At 48.2% G+C, this 17,256-nt stretch overlaps 1 protein-coding gene across 2 annotated transcripts in view; it reads right to left on the reverse strand.

The window, feature by feature from the left end:
- KRIT1 (KRIT1 ankyrin repeat containing) overlaps positions 1 to 17,256 on the reverse strand; it is a 449,032-nt gene that overhangs the window by 310,103 nt on the left and 121,673 nt on the right. The gene's annotated exons all lie outside the window — the stretch shown is intronic.

Below are 17,256 nucleotides of genomic sequence, written 5' to 3' on the forward strand. Positions count from 1 at the left end.
AGCGCAAAAGAGCAGAGTACAACATTGTACATCAAGTTAGATAAGTATTTCATAAATTGTAACTTTTTAATTGTAAATTCTTCACTCTTCTATGATTTTTTATAATTTCTTTTGTCTGCAGTTTAAAATTAGTTTTGTTTTTGCCTTGCCTACAGCTGCAGAACCTCACCACCCGCTGCGCCATCCATTCTCCTCCCTGCTACACCCACACTCTCTGCTCTCCACAGAGCAGAGACCTGTTCTGATAGGCTCTGTGAGAGCTGTTTCTGCGAAGATTTCAACTTCCTTTCAGCACTGGTCTCCAGGAACCCAATGCTGAAAGGGGGCTGAGTGCTAACTACGTTCTCCCACCATGGTTGAGTCCATGGAGACCCAGAAAAGGCAGGAGAAAGGGTGGGGAAATTACAAACCAGCAATCCAGCCACTCGTTTGGGTCTCAACAAACAGGGGGAACAAAAGGGTAGCTAGCACTTTCCCTGATAATGTAACAACTGTGTTAAACAATTTTTGTTTCCCACTGTTGTTACATCACAGAAGTGAATAACCAAATTTTTATCTGGTGATTGAAAATTCTCAATGAGATCCATAGTTAACATACAAAGGTATACACGGATTTCTGTTGATAATGGGTTTCCTTTCCATGGAACCATGGGCGCTGTGGACAGGGAAGGTCCCCAAGGGCAGCAGCATGTATTATGCCACCCTGGGGGACCCCTCACCAAGCACATGCACACTAGCTTTGCACTGGTGTGTGCTGGTGGGAAGAACAATGCCCACAAACCATTGCCCGTGGCATAGGTAAGTCACCCCTCTAGCAGGCCTTACAGCCCTAAGCCATGGTTCACTATATCACAGGACTATATCACAGGTGAGGGCATAGCTGCATGAGCAATTTGCCCCTAGAGCATATAAGTTAATTCGTACTGAGATTTTCCTCTGGTAGTTTGTCACTACGAACTCAACAGCTCCATAATGGCTTCACTTAATACTGGGAAGTTTGGTATGAATCTTCTCAACACAATAAACCCACACTGATGCCAATGTGGGATTTATTGAAAAAGCACCCAGAGGGCATCTTAGAGATGCTGCCAGTATGTTAGCTAAACTGCTAATGCAGGACTGACCAGTCTGTGCCAGCCTGCCACTTTCAGACAAGCTTCTGACCACATGGGGAAGGAGTCTTTGTGCTCTCTGTGGCCAGAAACAAAGCCTATCCTCGGTGGAGGTGCTTCACACCTCCCCCCTGCAGGAACTGTAACACCTGGCGGAGAGCCTCAAAGGCCCATGCCTCAGGTTACAGTGCCCCATGGTACTCCAGCTAGTGTAGTTGCCTGCTCCGCTGGAAAAAGCCCCACTTTTGGCTGCAAGTCTGGTGGGAAAATTAGGCAAAACAGGGAGGAATTACCACCTCTAAGGTGTGCAGAGCTGACCCCCTCCCTGCAGGATCCTCCATCTTGGTGTGGAGGACAGGGACCAATAGGATTAGGGTTGTGTCCCCCTTCTGAAAGGGAGTAGACACAAGAAGGGTGTAGCCACCCTCTGACTCCTGTAACGCCCCAAAATCCAGGATTTAAGGGCTCCCCTGAACCCAAGTCGTCAGATTCTTGGCGACCTGACAAGAAAGAAGACGGACTGCTAAGCTGAAACCCCAGCAGAAAAGAAGGAAGACGAAAACTGACTTGGCCCCAGCCCTACCAGCCTGTCTCCTGCTTCAAAGAACCTGCACAAGAACAGCGATGCATTCTGTGGGACTAACGACCTCTGCCAAGCTCCAGAGGACTGCCCTGCATCCCAAAGGACCAAGAACTCCCGAGGACGGCAGCCATGTCCAAAAAGAAACTACACTAACTGACTCCAGGACCCCCCCCCGGATCTGTGAATCCTGACCACCCTGAACCCGACGCCCACGGCTGTGTCCAGGTGGCCCAACCGGTTAGAGAGGATCCCCAGGCGATTCCGAGCAAGTGCCCACCCTGGGTTGACCTCTCCTGCCCCTCATGATGACACCTGCAGGGTGAATCCAAAGGACCCCCTGACAGCAAAAGCTTCGGGCAAAGATATCAGACACCTAAAGGTGCACTGCACCTGCAGCCCCCAGCCCTTGGAGAACCCGACCACTGATGCAGCAAGTTCAGCAGGCAGTCCTCCTACTTGTCCACCCTGTGGTTTTCCAGAACCCACCCCCTGGACCCAGCCTGCAGCATCTAAGTGATCCCCCGGGGTCTCCTCATAGAAAAGATTTGGGACCCCAACGCTCTGTTTGTACCCTGCACCCGGCCGCCCCTGTGCCGCTGAGGATGTGTGTTTGGTGCTCCACTAAACCCCCCCCAGGTCTGCCCTCTGAAGGCACGGGTACTTACCTGCCAGCAGAACTGAAACCGAGTGCCCCCAGTCTCTATAGGAGCCCATTTCAAATTTGCCTCAATGGCAACTGGCCGGCCCAGTGTTGCTGGTAGTGGGTGTTTGGGATTAACTTGAACCCCAACCTGTGGACTTTCTAACCTCCAGAGACTAGTTGCCGGTAAATCGTAGTAACCTTTCTCCCCCCCCAGGAACTGTTTCTGAAAATCGCACTGTAAAATTTTAAAAACGATAATTGCCAATATTTTAAAAATGTATAACTTCTCGATTTCAAACAAAGCATTATTGATATATGTGTGAAATACAAATCTATTGAAGTACTTACCTGCAACTTGAATCTTGTGGTTCTAGAAATAAATTAAGAAAATATATTTTTGCTATATAAAAACCATTGGTATGGAGTTAAGTCATTGAGTGTGCGCTTCTTCTATTTTCTGTGTGTGAATAACAAATGCTTTACACTATTCTCAGATAAGCCTAACTGCTCGACCACACTACCTGGTCCCCCCACAGGAATAGTTTTTTGTTTTTACATGTTGGGGTCATTTTTCAACAATTTTTTTTATACATGTGTGCTTTGCCATGGGCTCACGATTGGTCCCAGGGAAAGCACACATGTATAAAAAAATTAAAAAAGAGAAGTGATGTAGAGAGTCAGTCTCTCGCTCTAGAGAGAGAGAGGGAGAGAGAGAGAGATAGATCTCTCTTTTGTCTAGTGGCAGTTTTGACGCCATAAAGTAGCACAGATGGATTAAATGCCTGCTGCAAAGGATATACATACATTTAGCAGAGTGGATTAGTAAAGCCAGGCACTACCTGTACTTTAAAACAAATGAAATGTATATGGAGGGGGGATATGGAGATATGAGGGGCACTTCTGCTGGGTGGTACTGAGGGAATTAGAAGAGGAGGTCGTGGGAGGCAGAGCACCAAAAATGACTGTCGTACTGGGTGCTACCAGCGCTAAAGGCAGTGATGATGGGTATGTGGTAAGATGAAGTAATAGTGTGTCCTTTTTGGGTTTTTTCAGGGTCTTCAGAGAATCTGCCGAATCGGAGAAGAAGCGAAGGTAAGGTGACGACATTTACTATTGGTCACATTACACACACCCACAAGCAATTTTGTGGCTCTATCTGCCTTCTACGTAGGCTAGTACTTTAGAGGGACAGTTTAGCCAGTAGCAGAGATGGTCTCTTGTTGGATGAATGCTGCTCAGGCCCTAACTCAGGTTATGGACGATAGCTATGAGGCAGGATCAGAGACTGAGACAGCATCTGAGGGAGAGGACAATGGGGAGGAATCTGGGAGTGATTTTTCAGTCGGCAGAGTCCCATCCAACGCCACCTCTTCCAATGATTCTGAGGGAGACGATGACAACAGTCGTGCTGTCCCTTCGCAAGCAGAGTCTGTGCAGCGGTACAACATCGGGTTAGCCGAACCCAGAGAGCAGGTGCATGCGGCCCCAAGCACAGGCAGAGTGCTCTCTTGGCAGCCCCCCTATTTAGTACAGCCCCAAATCACACCTTTTACTGGTGACACTGGATGTAAAGTCGATCCGGCATACCTTTTGCCAGTCGACTACGTCCACCTATTTTTGAATGTTGACTTCCTTCAGGAAATGTGCGTGCATACCAATTTCTGAGGGAGCATGGAGTCACTCTAGGGCCCCACTCTAGGGCATGCCAGTGGACTCTCACTTCGCTGGCGAAGTTGAAGATATTTTTGGGCTTTACGCTTAAAATAGAGTTAGTGCAGTTGTACTGGACGACTCGCACGGTTTGGGTAACCCCCATCTTTGCATCATACATGAGCAGAGACCGTTCTTTGCTACTGCAGCGCATGCTACATTTCAATGACAATTCTGCTGCATTGCCCCTGGACCATTCAGACCATGACAGGTTGTTCGAAATTCGGCCTATCATGGAACATTTGTCCGACAGGTTTCCAGAGATCTATACTCCAGGAAAGAATATAGCAGTCAATAAGTCTCTGATCCTGTACAAAGGACGGCTGCTGTTCAGACAATACGTTGTGAGCAAAAGAGCTTGCTATGGCATAAAGCTGCACATGCTGTGTAAGACCTCTTCTAGCTATATGTACAGCTTGAGATTGTGTACAGGGAAGGACTCTACATGTCTATAATTACATACTATTATGATTTTGATCATGGTTGTTGAACATTATTGTCTTTATTTTTATTTGTTAGTATACACTGATGTCATTATTTGTTTGTCCGGCGTTTTTGATGTTGTTGTTTGTTTTGGTCGAGTATGTCTGTTTGTGTTGTAGTTTTATCTGTACATAAGTTGAATTATTGACGTTTTTGTTTTGTCGTTGGGGGGATTTGTCTTCTTACATATGTGCTTTGGTTATTTTCATTCATTTATATTTATATATGAATAACATTATTGTGTGTCTAATACAATGTTATTTCAGATTAATTAATACTTTAAACATTAAAGGGAGAGTGATGTTTGTTTTACTTCTATAGTATTTCCCTGGATCTATCTCCATATCTGATCAGGGACCCTCTTTTTGATTTTTATAACTTGTCTGGCCACTCCTTCACAAAGGTCATAACCTTTATGTGGACAATTTCTATACAGGTGGCCTGCAGTACAGTTAGTTGTAACCGCAAAGGATTCCCGTGGAGCTTGTTTGCAAGAATCTCCAGAAATCCCAGAGTACTGCGTTGCGTTTCAATGAACTGCTCGCAGTCAAGTTCTTGGATAGGTGTGATGTATATGTGCTCACCACAATTCATGATGAGAGCACTTCCCCCATCACCGTTTGGGGTCAGATGGCCGAAGTCCACAAGCCCATCTGTATACTTGATTACAATAAGTACATGGGCGGAGTGGACAAGAATGTTCAGGTTCTTCAACTATACAATGCGTGTCGTAAAACTCACACTTGGTACAAGAAACTGTTTACCCACCTGATCCAGATGGCAACATAAAATGTGTATGTTGTTTACTGTCAGGCAACTAGAGGAAGACTCATGACTTTCCTTGACTTCCAGTTGTCTGTAACTGAAAGCCTCACTGCTGTTACAGAAGCAGCAGCAGCCTCCACCTCATATGTTCTGGAGGATGTGGCAAGGCTGATCGAATTCCTGAAACACCCAAAACGGATTGTCCATGTCATCCCTGTAAAGTGTGCTCGAAGCATGGAAGCGGCAGGAGTCGGTATTACTGTCCCCAGTGCCCATCTCAACCAGGCCTCTGAGTCCCTACTTGCTTTACGTTGTATTATACTAAAGCAATTTTCTGGGAAATCGACTGAGGTGGAGCTGCCATTGGGTAATCCTTTCAGTGGCTGTGCATGAATACCAAATGACCAAGGGCCACTGCTTTGTTAGGCAAGCAGCCACAGAATTTTACTTCATCTACTTCAGGAAATCATGGACTTCCTTATAGTCTGCTTGAGACCTATATCCACCATCAGAACGTGGTAGGTGTTCTGTTAAATTAACGTGCATTATAGTCCACATACTTCACTAACTAGTGGTCAGAACATACCACATTGTCATGGAGTACCCTGTGTGGCAAAATGTTAAAGGCATGGCTAAATTTTGAAGTGCTTGTTAGGAAATTTATGTATGCTACACAAGGACCACCATAATCGCCAACGAGAACCAGAGTAAGTGTAGTAAGTCAAACAAATGCCCTGTTGGACATAATCACCAACATCTCAACTTCTTTGAAAGTGTGCAAACTCCATTTGTAGCTTCACTTTCAAAGCAAAAGCAGAAGTGTTGGTGAATGAGTCCCACAGGATATTTGTTTGTCTTTTTACTTAAGAGACCTTAGGATTTCTTCACCAGCATGTCTGCCTTAGTTTTACCGGTAGATAAGGTCACTGAGTTTGAGGAATAGGCCGGACTCTGATGAGGAAAGAGACATGAATGGGTAAGGAAAGCTTATTGTAGGTGTGCCTTCACAAGGATATTGCACAGGTAGAAGACAGATAGTAAAGGTAGTACAGATGTACATCATCTACACCTATGGATTCAAACCCATTGGTGTGATCCCAGCACTGAAGGACAATGACATGTATTGGTCAGTGTTTGACCTACTTTTCATGTTCATCCTCTATCAGAACTTAGTAGATGTCCAATCTGCTGTATGATAAGTGCATTACAGTCACAGCACTGCACATAATGTAGGCTGGGACATATGCTACATTCTCACAGACTCCCGTGTGTGCCAAACACTACCCATTTTCATAGCCTAAGACCTTCTCTTTAGGGGACATCGCCAGAATTCCCCAATCATGTCTGCCTTAGTTTCAAAGGTAGATATGCTCACTCAGTTTAAGGAAGCGCTTTGTACGGCTACTCAGACACCCCCAACTTGTATTCACAAACTGGAAGGAGATTTAGCGCATGAAAAACTTGTCTTCCTGAGCCTTGGGTAGCTATCCTGGGAGTCATTAGTAAAGGTTTGTTTTGCATGCCTTCGGTAATGTTCAGGAAGAAGGAGGAGGTTACTTGACAGGTGGTAAAATGTAGTCAAACATATTCCATCCTGTGGCGTATGAATGTTATGGGCCCTTGTCTGGCAGTGGTAAGTTAATGTGAGTGCAGTGATTGGTTGGATTGTGCCCGGGCCGGCGGTATGAAAGGGTTGTTTGTTGTGCGTGAATGGCGTGTGAATGGACCATAAAGAGATTGGTGCCTGGACGTGGCTTTATAGCCCACCTTCAGAAGGCTTAGTTTCAATATTCAGATACTTTGATGAGTATTCATGGTTTGAAACCATAATTTCTGGATGTGCTAAAACCAACCAGTGTAAGTGGTGGATTAACGTTAACATACTAGTACCAGGGGAGGGGGCGTGGCTTGGCCGATCAGCAAGATGGCCGCCACACCGTGAGGCTCTACTCGGCGGGGGACCAACTTGCTGCATTTATCCTGTACTTGCAGCTCTTACCCCCTTTTCTTCAGTTGTGTCGGCTGTGGGGGACTAGCGGAGGCAGTTGGCACCGGGACGACATTTGAGGTGCGCCATGTGCGGTTGCTCCTGACGCGGCCTGGCCTGGAGGCGGGACTGGCGCAGACACGAGAGGCGCGAGCCCTTGGACACGATCTCCGTGTCTTGCATCGGGCTGCCGGGAAGGGTTCCCTGGCTATACCCAGCGATCGTCGACTCTTTTTTGGAGGCTGCCCTCGCGGTCCACGAGGTGAGTGCTGTGCCGCTGTCCATGTGGGGCCCTCTCGGCGGCCATTTCGGGCCCTCCCCTGCTGCTGGTGGCTTGCGAGCCGCTACATAGGTTGTATTTTGGCACTGGAGGGGACCTCCCTCTGCTGCTGGTGTCCTGGGCGCCGCAGCATGGGTTGTTTTTTGGCGCTGGTGGGCCTGATCTCTTGGTGGGGGCCGGCGACGGGCTGGTTGGTGTGCCGCCCTTGCATCTGGGGGGGCCCGGTCGGCGACTGGGTCAGGTCGTGGGTCCCTTCAGTTGGCGCTGGTGGGCCTGATCTCTTGGTGGGGGCCGGCGACGGGCTGGTTGGTGTGCCGCCCTTGCATCTGGGGGGGCCCGGTCGGCGACTGGGTCAGGTCGTGGGTCCCTTCAGTTGCGCGAGTCTGCCTGGCCCCCGGGATAGAGGCCCTTTGATTTATTTTTCTATGTGGAATAGAGGGCTGCCGGCTTGGCGCACTGTGGCCCTTGGTGGCGTTTCCTTCTGCGTGCCTTCATTAGTGCGCACTTGATGGTGGAAAACTCCTAGTGAGGGTCCGCCTTTCCTGCTGAGACTTTGTTCCTACTGGGCCCTGTAGATCTTCGGCGGAGACTTCCTTTTTGGGTGGCCCTTTGCTTGGCGGCCTGGCTAGATTTGGGCCCTTCTGGCTGGCTTTTATTTTGAGTCAGTAGCTGCTGTGTGCCCCCTTGGAGGGTTGGGCCTTCGTCCTTGCCTCCCCCTGGTTTGTGCTGAACCGGCTGGGTGGTGGTCTCTTAGCGGGGCTTGCCTTAGGGGGGCCTGCTGCCGGCTGGACGGCTGCTGGTGAGTTACGTGGGTGGCGGTTTTCACCGGCCTGTCTGTCTGGGGGAAGCATGGGGAAGGCTGATCAGAAGCGAGTGGGTGGAAGAAAAGTGGCTCATCCAGCCAGATGGCTGACGACTTGCCGCATGTAGAGGATCCGTCGGCGGCATCCGTGAAGGCTATGTTTGTCGATCTTAAGCATAGCCTGGCGAGTATTGACGCCAAGCTAGACCATATCACTGAACAGATGGATTGTTTAAAGGAAAGGGTGGATGGTCATGATACGCGCTTTGAGCAGCTGGAATCCCGCACCTCGGATCTGGAGGATGAACGTCGTGGAGATGGGGAAAAGCTGCTGCAAATGGAGCGTGTTTTGGAAATCATCAGGAATAAAAATGAGGATTTGGTAGCTCGGTCTCGAGGTAATAATGTCCGCATTCTAGGTCTCCTGGAGTAGACTGACATGGGGCGCATGGAGGACTTTGTTGAGACTATGTTATCTGAGCTGTTTCCTGGGGAGCTCTCTTGGATGTTGGTGGTGGAGAGGGCCCACAGATCGCTGGGGCCGCGTCCTCCGCCTGGAGCCCCTGCACGCCCTATTATTGTACGGTTACTTAACTACAGAGACAGAGATATTATATTGCGCTTAGATAGGGAGCGCCGCCCGGTGGTATATAATAATGCAGTGCTGAATTTTTTCCCTGATTATACTCCTGCGGTGCAGGCTGCCCGTAGGTCCTTCCTGCCGGTTAAACGCGTTTTAAGTCAGACAGATGCAAAATACTCCCTTATTTACCCAGCTAAGCTGTGTGTTCAACATAGTTGCATTTTTTTACGGACCCGAAATTGGCAGCAAAGTATGCAAAATCTGTCCCCAGGAGGAAGCAGTTGGACGGCCTGCGTTCTGCTGATGATGATAAAGGCTCTATGAGTGATAATGATTAACTGGCCCCTTCAGACAGGGCTTATGGGACTCTGATCGGGAACACTTAGTCTGAGCCTTAGTGGCTGATTTGTCTGTGGGGTGGGCTGCTTTCAATGTTTCCTTTTACTGTTGGTCCCACCGCCCCTCCCTCCTGCATGGGATGGGTGTTTGGTTGGCCTCGTTGACCCCCGTCGGATGACTCCACCTCAAATGTTCGTCAACATGTTGTGGGACTTGTATTTGGTGATGGGTGTTTTTTTTGTATTGACCCGGTTGGGGGGTCTGAGTGGGTGGGGAGTGGTATGGTTCTGTGTTTGGTTTGTACTCTTGTGCTCTTGCGATTCCTATAGGCCTCTTTCGCTAATAAATATCGATAATAAGATCTTGGCGAAACTTATTGCAGCCCTTGCTTCCCACTCTAGTGTTGCCAGATCAGTCGGGTTTTCAGCCAGGTCGGTCTACTTTATATAATCTCCGGATGTATTTTGCGATCTCCCGTATCAGTGTGCGGTGGAGGTGTTTCTGGATGCCGCTAAGGCCTTTGACTCTTTGGCATGGCACTATTTGTTTGCACTGTTGGCTCGGATGGGGTTAAGCTCCAAATATATAAAGTTGATTCACCTGGTATATACGCAGCCACTCGCACGGTTGAGAGTTAATTGCACCATATCTGATCCTTTTCCGATAGCTAGAGGCACTCGCCAGGTATTCCCACTATCTCTGCTGCTATTTGCGGTAGCGATGGAGCCGCTTGCGGCTCGCTTGCGCCAACATCATAATCATAGAGGCTTGGCCTTTCGGCAGTGTCCGGTGTTAATATCTATGTGCGCGGATGATGTTGCTTTGTACGTTCGTGATCCGCGGCTGCATTTAGATGATTTGCTGGATGAGATCGTTGACTTTGGGCGGATATCTGGGATCACTGTTAATTGTTCCAAATCTGTTGTGATGCCCCTATCTGCGGCTACGGTGCAATTTCCCTCCCAATACCCCCTTTGTTGGACTGAGGGGCCTGTGAGGTACCTGGGAATATGGTTGAGCAGGGATACGGACACAGTCTGGTCAGCTAACTATGGACGGGCCATTATGTGGCTTGAGGAGAAAATTGAGCGATGGCGCACTCTGCCGCTCTCGCTGATTGGTCACATTGCTATAGCGAAACTGGTTGTATTGACCAAGTTCTTATATCTCTTTCTCAACATACCTCTGGTTCTTACTGGTAGTTTTTTGAAACAGCTTTGATCTGCTCTAATAACTCTGGCCTGGGCTGGTCGGCACCCCAGAATATCCTGGGGAAAAACTGACGCTTCCGTTTGAGCGGGGTGGGTTGGCAGCCCCGCACTTGGCTCTTTATTATCATTGTGTTCAGGCTCACTTCGCACATTTTGGGATACACCCTATCAAATACTTACCACACTTGGCACCTGAAAGTGATGCTGTGTGGCCGGATAGACTGTCGAGGGTGCTGGGGGGAGGGCCTAGACACAGACGGTGGAGGGTTGACACGTGACGTGTACGGTCGGTGCATGGTCGGCTTTCCTGCTTTAAGTGGAGATGGGGGTGGGCTTTGCATCCTCTGTGCCGATAATGGATGTGGGTGATATACGGTTGTCGAAGGATGTTCGTGTTGGCGAGTTCCTTCGTGAGGCTGGTTTGTCTACCTTGGGATCTTGGTTTCAGGATGGGAGATTTATTTCCCTGGAGACCACCCTTGGTGGTGTACTCTATAATGCGCTGCATCGGCTATATTTTCTCAGGATTCGTGCTATGCTACATGTGCGTTATACCTGCTTTCCTGAAGTGCCTAAGGAAAGTGAGGCATTGGAGCTCCTGTATCAGGCGCAGTCCCCGCGCAAGCTTATTACTAGGCTATATGTCTGTATGCAGCGTGAGATGGATGGGCAAGAAGTGAAAACTAAAGCTCTTTGGGAGATGGATTTGGGGGAAACCATTTCTGATGTAGTATGGCGACGCTGCTGTGTGCATACGCAAGTGCTGTCTCCTAATTATAGATTGAGCCTTATACATTTCAACTTTTTAAATCGCCTCTATTATACTCTTCGTTGGCTGAAGAATAAGGGCTTTCGGGCTGAGGCGAATTGTGTGAGATACAGGGCCCGTGATGTGGACTTTTTGCATCTGGCGTGGAGTTGCCCGACGCTGGGTGGGTATTGGGAGGAGATGTTGTGGACGAATGAGCAGATGACTGAGACTCGGCTCTCGCGCTCTCCTACGCTTCCCTTCTGGGATAGGTTGAGGAACTCCTGGTTACACATAGGCACTTAATAGGACTGCTACTGCTGCTGGCTAAGCATAGAGTCGCGATGTGTTGGGGGAGACGTCAGATTCCCTGCTGTGCTGAGTGGTTACAGGATGCCTCATATTGTCAGGACCAGCTACAGATATACTGTGACCTCATGCCGGAGGGATCCCGACCGCAGGATATTTGGGGCCCCCTGCGCTCATTTTTGGAGACTGGCTCAGTGACTAATGTTCAATAATTGTACCCTGAGTGCTTGAGATATCTTCATGCTTCCGATACTTTATTATACGGTATTGTATCATGGTATATTTATGTATATGTCCAGACGGCTGCTCTGTTTCTTCTATTTTTCTTTTGCTTTTGATTTGCACTATTCTTCCTCACTGTTTCTTGTTGTTTCTATTTGTAGGTTGTTCCTGATCCCAGTATTGTCTGCTCGGAGGTCTTATGGGTGTGACTTGATGCTATTGTGGTTCATTGAGGCTATTTGCCTTGCTGTTGAATTTTTATGTCTTTTGAGTATCAGACCTCACGGCACCTTCTGTTTACATAGTACTGATTGAGCACATTGTTGACCTTAAATTTGTATGTCTGTTGTTGTTCTTAATAAAGTTCCATACTAATAAAACATTTGGGATAAATGTTTTTCTTGTGGATTGGTCTTTCTGAAAATGTTTATTGAGACAATGGCACACCGATTCCACAATGAAGGTTTTCAGCAGTTTGAATTTCCTAGAATAACTCCGTATTTTTGTCTGACACTTCAACAGGGATATTAAGAAAGCTTTGTCAGGCCCTTCTTTGGAAATGTTTGAATCTGGAAATGCTAGTACCAGGGGAGTCCAAGGGTGCAGGACTTGCGTGGCTCTAACCAGTTTTTCACTCAGAATCCTCTTGAAATCACAAACTTTGTTTAAAAAACACTCAGTAAGGGGGAAATCCTGAAATCTGCAGGCAGCCACCCATTTTACTACCCAGCGTTCCACTGGGTCTCCAGAGAAAAACATTGCCTCACTTTAGTGGGTGGGCAAGTCACCACAACAGGGAAGTCCTCAAAACAGATTGTGGAGACATCAAAATTGCCTACCACAAAACAGTCTGGTTTTGTATGACAGTATTTGGTCCTCGGCTCAGTGGCTATGTAGGGAAACCCATTAAACCCAGACATTTCTGAAAACTAGACACCCGTGGCAGTCCACGGAAGTGCGGCATGTTTGGATTTCACAAAGTTTTCTTTCCCCGAAATACCCTTCAAAATTGAAATGTTGATTAAAAACACTATTTTTCCTTGCTTTTACATCACAGGAACTACAGGAATGTTCAGGGATCCTACCATTTTTATCGGGAGACTTGGGGGAATGCTGGGTGGGAGGAAGTTTGTGGCTCCCCTCAGATTCCAGAACTTTGCAGCAACGAAATTTGAGGAAAAAGTGTGTTTTTTTGCCAAATGTTGAAGTGTGCAAAGGATTCTGGGTAAGAGAACCTAGTGAGAGCCCCACAAGTCACCCCATCTTGGGTTTCCCTAGGTGTCTAGTTTTGAAAAATGTGTGGGTTTGGTGGGTTTTCCTAAGTGCCTGCTGAGCTAGAGGCCAAAATCCACACCTAGTCACTTTGCAAAAAACAGGTCAGTTTTCATTGGGAAAATGTGATGTGTCCATGTTGTGTTTTGGGGCACTTCCTGTCGCAGGCACTCGGCCTACCCTCACAAGTGAAGTACCATTTTTATCGAGAGACTTGGGAGAATGGTAGGTGGAAGGAAATTCAGATTCCTGAACTTTCTATCACCGAAATGTGAGGGAAAAGTGATTTTTGCCAACTTTTGAGGTTTGCAAAGGATTCTGAATAACAGAACCTGGTGAAAGCCTCACGTCACCCCATTCTGAATTCCCCTAGGTGTCTAGTTTTAAAAAATATATAGGTTTGCTAGGATTCCCTAGGTGCCGGCGCGCTAGAGGCCAAAATCCACAGCTAGGCACTTTGCAAAATACAGGTCAGTTTCCATTGGAAAGATGTGATTTGTCCACGTTGTGTTTTGGGCCATTTCCTGTCGCGGGCACTAGGCCTACCCTCACAAGTGAGGTACCATTTTTATTGGGAGACTTGGGGGAATGCTGGGTGGCAGGGAATTTGTGGCTCCTCTTAGATTTCTGAACTTTGTATCACCGAAATGTGAGGGAAAAGTGTTTCTTTGCCAAATTTTGAGGTTTGCAAAGGATTCTGGGTAAGAGAACCTGGAGAGAGCCCCACAAGGCACCCCGCTCTATATTCCCCTAGGTGTCTTGTTTAAAAAAAATTATAGGTTTTCTAGGTTTCCCGAGATGCCGGCTGAGCTAGAGGCCAAAATCCACAGCTTGGCACTTTGGAAAAAACAAGGTCAGTTTTTTTTGCAAAAATGTGGTGTCCACGTAGTGTTTTGGTGCATTTCCTGTTGCGGGCACTGGGCTTACCCACATAAGTGAGGTACCATTTTTATTGGGAGACATGGGAAAACACAGAATAGGCATTCCTTGGCTTCACTGGTTATTGCAGGAGGTTTGTGAAGGGGTACAGGTCCTTTGTGACTCCCCTCTCTGAACTGACCTCCAAGAAGATGCCCAAAAAAGTAAACTGGACTCTTGACTGTCAAAAGGCCTTTGATATCCTGAAGGAGGCAATATCCTCAGCACCATTAGTCAAAACTCCAGATTATTCTAGGCAATTCATTGTGCAGACAGATGCCTCTGAACATCGGATAGGAGTAGTCTTGTCCCAAACCAATGATGATGGCCTTGACCAGCCTGTTGCTTTCATTAGCAGGAGGCTACTCCCCCAGGGACAGCGTTTAAGTGTCATTTACTGTGGTTTGGTTCCTGAAAAAGCTGACTGTTACTGTTCAAACTGACCACAGACCTCTCAAATGGCTAATGCAAATGAAAGGTGAGAACTCAACTTCTGAGGTGGTCCATATCCCTACATGGAATGGACTTTTCAGTGGAACACAGACCTGGGACTGCCCATGCTAATGCAGATGGACTTTCCAGGCTCTTCCACTTAGATGATGAAGGGTCTCTTGGGAAAGGTTAGTCTCATCCTCTTTCATTGGGGGGGCTTGTGTAGGAAAGTGACACTGTTGGCATGATTATCCCCAACTTTTTGCCTGATATTGATGCCAACTTTGATTGAAAGTGTGCTGGGATCCTGCTAATCAGGCCCCAGCACCAGTGTTCTTTCCCAAAAGCTGTACCTTTGTTTCCACAATTGGCACACCCAACGCACACAGTTAAGTCCCTTTTTAAAAGGTAACCATGCTACCAAGGGCCCTGTGGCCAGGGAAGGTCCCCAAGAGCTGCAGCATGTATTACGCCACCCTGGGGGACATGTCACAAAGCACATGTGCACTGCCTTTGCAGCTTGCGTGTGCTGGTGGTAAGAAAAAGGCAAAGTCGACATGGCATCCCACTCAGGGTGCCATGCCCAAAAACCACTGCCTGTGGCATATGTAAGTCAACCCTCTAGCACAGTGGTTCCCAACCTGTGGTCCAGGGACCCCTGGCGGTCCATAAAGTCTCCTGAGGGGGTCCGCAACTCCTTAGAAAATTAAATAATATTAACGGATTAGGTCCCCAGCTTTCAGCAATGACTCATGGGGGGCGGTAGCAGGATTCCAATAATAATTCAGTGGGGTCACCAGATTCCAGCAATGATGAAGTGGTAGACCACAGAAGTCAAAAGGTTAGGAACCACTGCTCTAGCAGGCCTTACAGCCCTAAGGCAGGGTGCACTATACCACAAGTGAGGGCATAGCTGCATGAGCAATTTGCCCCTACAGTGTCTAAGTCAATTCTTACACATTGTAAGTGCATTGTAGCCATATTGAGTATATGGTCTGTGAGTTTGTCATTACGAACTCCACAGCTCCATAATGGATTCACTTAATACTGGGACGTTTAGTATCAAACTTCTCAGCACAATAAACCCACACTGATGCCAGTGTGGGATTTATTGAAAAATGCACCCAGAGAGCATCTTAGAGATGCCCCCTGTATGTTAGCCAAACTGTTAGTGCAGGACTGACCAGTCTGTGCCAGCCTACCACTTTCAGAGAAGTTTCTTACCACATGGGGTGAGAGACTTCGTGCTCTCTGTGGCCAGAAACAAAGCCTGTCCTGGGTGGAGGTGTTTCACACCTCCCCCCTGCAGGAACTGTAAAAACCTGGTGGTGAGCCTCAAAGGCTCAAGCCTTGGGTTACAGTGCCTGAGGGCACTCCAGCTAGTGGAGTTACCCTTCCCCCGGACAAAGCCCCACTTTTGGCGGCAAGGCCAGCGGGAAAATTAGAGAAAACAGGGAGAACCCCACTCAGGTGTCCAGAGCTGATGTGACCCCTCCCTGCAGAATCCTCCATCTTGGTTTGGAGGACATGGACCAATAGGGTTGGGATTGTGTCCTCCTCCCTAAAGGGAGTGGACGCAAGAAGGGTGTAGCCACCCTCTGGGACAGTAGCGATTGGCTACTGCCCTCTGACCACTGTAACGCCCCTAAATCCAGGATGTAAGGGCTCTCCTGAATCTAAGTCTTCAGATTCCTGGTGACCTGACAAAAAAGAAGGATTCTTAGCTGAAACCCCAACAGAGAAGAAGGAAGACGAAAACTGACTTGGCCCCATCCTTACCGGCCTGTCTTCTGCATCAAAGAACCTGCACAAGAACAGCGACACATCCAGCGGGACCAGAAACCTCTGCCAGCTCCAGAGGCCTGTCCTGCATCCCAAAGGACCAAGAACTCCAGAGGACAGCGGCCCTGTCCAAAAAGAAACTACACCAACGGACTCCAGGACCTCTCCGGATCCGCGAATCCAGACCAATCTGGCCCGACACTCACTGCCCGTTGTCCAGGTGGCCCAACCAGCTAGTGAGGATCCCCAGGCGATTCCGAGCAAGTGCCCACCCTGGGTTGAGCTCTCCTGCCCCTCACAACGACACAGGCAGTGTGAATCCAGAGGATGCCCCTCACTGCGAAAGCTACAGACGAAGATATCCAACACCTAAAAGCACACTGCACCCGCAGCCCCCAGACCTTGGAGAACCCAACCACCGGTGCAGCAACATTCAGCAGGTGGCCCTCCTACTTGTCTAGCCTGTGGTTTTCTCAAACCGCCCCCCTGGACCCAGCCTGCAGCACCTAAGTGACCCCGGCAACCCTCACAAAAAATCTTTGGGAGCCCGATGCTCTGTTTGCACCCTACACCCAGCCGCCCCTCTGCCGCAAAGGTTGTGTGTTTGGGGCCTACTTGTGCCCCCCCTATCCCACCACCACCCCAGTGCTCCTCTAAACCCCCCAGGTCTGCCCTTCGAAGATGCGGGTACTTACCTGCCAGCAGATCTGAAACTGAGTGTCCCCAGTCTCCATAGAAGCCCATGTTAATTTTGCCTCAACTTTGACCTTTGCACCCAGCCGGCCCCGTGGTGCTGGTGGTGGGTGTTTGGGGTTAACTTGAACCCCGACCTGTGGACTTCCTAACCCCCAGAGACTGGAACTGTAAGTGAAGTACTTACCGGTAAATCGTTCTAACTTTTCTTCCCCCCAGGAACTGTTTCTGAAAACTGCACTGTCAAATTTTAAAACAGATAATTGCCAATATTTCAAAAACAGTATAACTTATCGATTTCAAACAAAGTATTATTGATACATGTGTAAAAACTGCAGCTATTTAAGTATTTACCTGCAACTTGAATCTTGTGGTTCTAGAA

This window comes from Pleurodeles waltl, chromosome 10 (assembly GCF_031143425.1).
Source record: "Pleurodeles waltl isolate 20211129_DDA chromosome 10, aPleWal1.hap1.20221129, whole genome shotgun sequence".
Classification (NCBI taxonomy): domain Eukaryota; kingdom Metazoa; phylum Chordata; class Amphibia; order Caudata; family Salamandridae; genus Pleurodeles; species Pleurodeles waltl.